Genomic DNA, 4,265 nt, shown 5'->3' on the forward strand with positions numbered 1-4,265 from the left:
TTCAAAGTGCCGCTTTGATGGTCTTCCACCAGCTCGGAAAAAAAAGTAGTCCATCCCAAAATAACCCGAGTGAAAGTCACAGCTCTTCATTACGCACATCTTCAACCGGGGGGCTCGGAGAACAAAAACCCGTCACATTCCTCCCATCAAATCCGCCCTTTTCAAGTGCATTTCAAATGGGTTCAAACCACCGCCACAGCAGCAGGATGAGTGCTAATGATGCTGCGGGCACATCCCACCCCAATTCGGGCCGGGGAGAGGGATGGAGCTGGGGGTGGGGGGTTTAGGCAGCCTCCAGAGCCCACAGATGTTTTGGGGTGCCTGGGACAGGATCGACCCTGTGGGGACGGTGGTGGGGTATGCTGGGGGAAATGCGGTCCCTCTCTTCCCTAGCCTTTCCTGCAGCAGGAAGCAGTTTCTTCCCCAAAACCAGGCTTTGGAGGAGGGGAATGAGCACCAAATTTTTTCAAAGGAATTGGAACAAAAAAACCCCAACCCCCATTTCCCCATCACACCCACACGCACGCACCCCTCGGGTCTGGATGCTGTTAAAGGGGAAAAAAAGGGGGGGGGGGGGGAAGGGCCCCCCCCCCCCCCCCACGCCTGCCAAGGGGCCCGAGCTGCTGGCCTCCCTCTGCCCGCCGGGGGCTGCAGGTGCCCCTTGGAGCAGCATGGGGGGGGTCGGGGTCCCCCACCACCACCTGAGCTTTGGTGTGCATCGTGCTGCCTCCACGGCCGGCCCAGCTCTCCAACACCCTCTCCCCCTCGCCAGGCGAGGGGCCCTGGCTGTTTTGGTGGGGGCTGCTTGGTGACTCCCCTGTGGGGTGCCCTGAGCCAGAGCAGGCACCACCCGCACCCACCACCACCCGCTGCCAGGGCTGTGGGACCCCCAGCACCACACGGCATCCCATGGCAGCTCACCACCCTACTGTCAATCATGCCCTGCCTGTCAATCACACGCCCCAATTCCCCTCACCAGTCCCTGCAGGAAGAGAAATAAGGGCATGGGGACCCCCTGGAGCCCAAGATGTGCACTGTGCCCTGGGAAAGAGGGAAACTGAGGCAGCACAGGACATGCCAACCTCCCCCAGGTGCAAAATGCCCTCAGGGGCTCAGCTCGCCCTCCGGACCCCCAGGGCCCTGCCTGCAGCAAGCCCAGCGCTGCCTTGCCCAGCTGCCTGCAGCCCCTCGCCCTCTTCCCCAGGGGCTGGGCCCCCACCAGCCCAACGTGCCGCAGCTCCAGGGCTGCCGGCGCTGCCTGGCAGGTGATCGACAGCTCGCTGCCGGCGGCAGGGAAGACTCTCCACTGGGGAAACCATTTACTTTACCCTCCTCCTGTTTTGGTATTTCTGCAAGGCTGGAGCATCTCCCCTGGGAGAGCCTGGTGCTGGAAGGTGCCCAAGTGCCCAGGACGGGGTGAGCTGCCCATGCCCTGTGCTCAGCACGGCAGAGCCCCAGGGGCTGGCACGCAGCCTGGTACCCAGCGGGCTGCCTGGCAGGGGGAAAACCATGCTGGGTGCAGCCGCAGGTCCCAGGCCCCGGGATCCCAGCCCCCATCTGCTTTTAGTTTCTTCCAACAGCACCAGAGCCCCCCGCTCCACCCCCCGGGGCTGCAAATTGGGTCCACGTTGCTGCAGATGGCGAGTCAATTAAAACCATCTTTTTTTCCGCCCCCAGCAGGAAAACCTGGACCATGCAGTTTCCCAAGCCAGAAACAGGCTCTTGGTCAAAACAGCACCCGGGCAGAGAGGCTGCGGGGTAAGGGACACACCTCCCCTTCCCCACCAGGGTGACACGACCACAGGGGCTCTGAGCCATGGAGGGGGTGCTGGCACTGCCTGGCATGGGCTGCCATCACCCCCTGGGGAAGGGGCCACCCTTTGTGCACCACCCCACCTTGGCTGCCCTCCTCCCACCCCCGGAGCACCCTTCGCTGCAAGCAGGGCGGCTGCTGGGCTGCAGTGGTACCTGGCTACACACCAGCAGGCTGCGGCACCGAGGCCCTGCTCGTCCTCCCCGCCACAGCCCCACGGCTGGGGCCGGAGCCGGGTGGCATTTGGGTGAAATAATTTATGTGGGGAAGGGAAGGGAAAACTATTCCAGGGCAATTCCAAAGTATTTCAGGCGCATTTATAGTAGCTCAGGAGAGGACAGACTGACATGCAGGGGAGGAGAAAGGAAGCAGCCATGTTAACTCCCCTGCAGCAGAGGGGGAAGGCAACAGAGAGGAGCATAAGCGCATGCTCGCACACAGATATAAGCGCAGACATAGGTGCATAAGCAGACCCCAGGCTCTCCCCCCACAGCCACAACCACCTCCTCCTGGTCCGGGCCAGCTTTTGGCGCCCGGGATGTAAACCCTTGGGAGCTACACGTGCCTGGCTTTGGCTGCCACTGGGCACACGTGTAGTCAAGGTGGCCACAGCTCTCCCCAGCGCCCATCTTGCTGGGCACAGGAGGCTTTTTGGCAGGGGGGGAGGGCAGGAGTGCCAACCCAATCCCCACCAAGCCAAGCTCTTGTGAGCACTCCAAGCATGTGTTGCTGCATCGAGTGCTCCAGAGCGGTCCCCCTGCACCCCGGGTCTCCGGCAGCCCTGACTGCCAGCGCGAGGATGTTTTCCTGCCCGCAGGCAGAGTTTCGGCAACAGTACAAGCTGCCAAGCGGGCAAGCAAGGCATGCCTGGGGCTGGCCACGCAGCGTGCTGAGCTCTGCCATGGGGTGGTAACTCCAGCGATTAACAAACGCTGGGGAGAGAGGCTGCTCGCGCTAACGACTTGGCCGGTTTCCTCGCCTCAATTAGCGTGCAGAAGCTCGCGATGCTCGGAGGACCTCCTGGAAAGCCAGGGCACAGCAGGCCTGGGAGTTTTAATATTCATAACACTAAAAGCTAGCCAGAAAAATCCCAAACCTTAAAACCAGACTTACGGCAGTCTTTAATTCTGCGTATTATAGGTGCTGGAAGGAGCCACAGCTTGGCTGGTGCTGAGGCCCTAGAAGTCACCCCGAAGCCGGCCCCGTGCCTGGGAGGAGCCCAGGCTGCAGCCCAGCCCTCACCCTGCTGCCCCCCAGGAAAGGGCACAGGGTCTCTTTGAGTGTCCCCCGCGCCCCCCAGCCTGGGGTTCCCATGTGCTCTGGGGCTCCAAGACCTTACTTGTCCCCTATCATCCACAGAGGAGAGACCCTGTCACTGCTTTGCAATAAGGAAACTGAGGCACAGAAGGACTGCAGTGCAGCTCTGCCAGTCCAGGGACCGCTCCGCATCTTCTTGCACCACTGCCCTGCTCCAAAAACCTCTCTCTGGCACCCTGCTTCCCCCTGCATCCCTGCCAGGGCCCACAGCAGCCTCCATCTGGCATTCCAGCCATGGGCCAGCACCCTCCAGGGTGCAACCTACATCAGGATCAGGCCCTCAGGAGAGGCAGCACCCCTGGCCCTGAGGGAGCTTGGCTACTCAGCCCCAGCAGGACCCATGCCCGATGCAGCTCCCCACTGCTCAGGGTTGTCCTGCCTCGTCACTGGGGGCTGGCCACATCCCCCCGCTTCTCCCCCCAGCCCCTGGAGGTCAGTCCCTGGGGAGGCAGGGACACCACGTCCCTCTGAAGGCAGTGGGCCACGGCACATTCAGTCACGAACAGCCGTGTGTTGTGCTGCCTAAATTGGTGCGGGTTCTGGCAGGCACCAGTGCCTCCCTGTCCTGCTCCAGTGCCTGGCGCGGGGGCTGGAGGGCATGCCTGGCAGTGCAGGGGGGCTGCTCGCACCCCCCACCCTCTGCTTTTCCCTTTCCCTGGGTGGTCAGCAGCAGTGCCTTCCCTGAGGAAGGGGGGGCTCTGACCCCTCCACCACATGGGGTTGGCTGCAAGCCCCAGCACCCCCATTAAACCCCTGCCTCAAAGAGGGCCCTGCTTTGGGGACACCCCTCAGGCAGCTGTCCCCACAAACAGGCAGCGGGGCACTCCCTGTCCCCACACCGCAGCCGTTCTGCCGGAGGTACTGGCTGGGGCTGGCTCAGCTCCTGGTGCTGGGGCAGCACTTTGCTGCAGCAAAGAGGCAGAGAGCGCGGCAGGAGCCGGGAGAAGGCTGCGCTGTGCCCACCACAGGCAGGCCCCCCCTCTCACCCGGGCATCACCCCTTGGCAGGAGAATGCGCTGTGAGGGGGATCGATGGGCTGGGAAGAAGCTGAGCTCACAAATGCACTTTATCGACCCCACCTGCTGGGAAACAAACCCCCCCGGTTACAGCCCAGAGCAGCAAAGCACTTTGCTGA

This window comes from Egretta garzetta, unplaced genomic scaffold (assembly GCF_000687185.1).
Source record: "Egretta garzetta isolate BGI_Z169 unplaced genomic scaffold, ASM68718v1 scaffold215, whole genome shotgun sequence".
Taxonomy (NCBI): domain Eukaryota; kingdom Metazoa; phylum Chordata; class Aves; order Pelecaniformes; family Ardeidae; genus Egretta; species Egretta garzetta.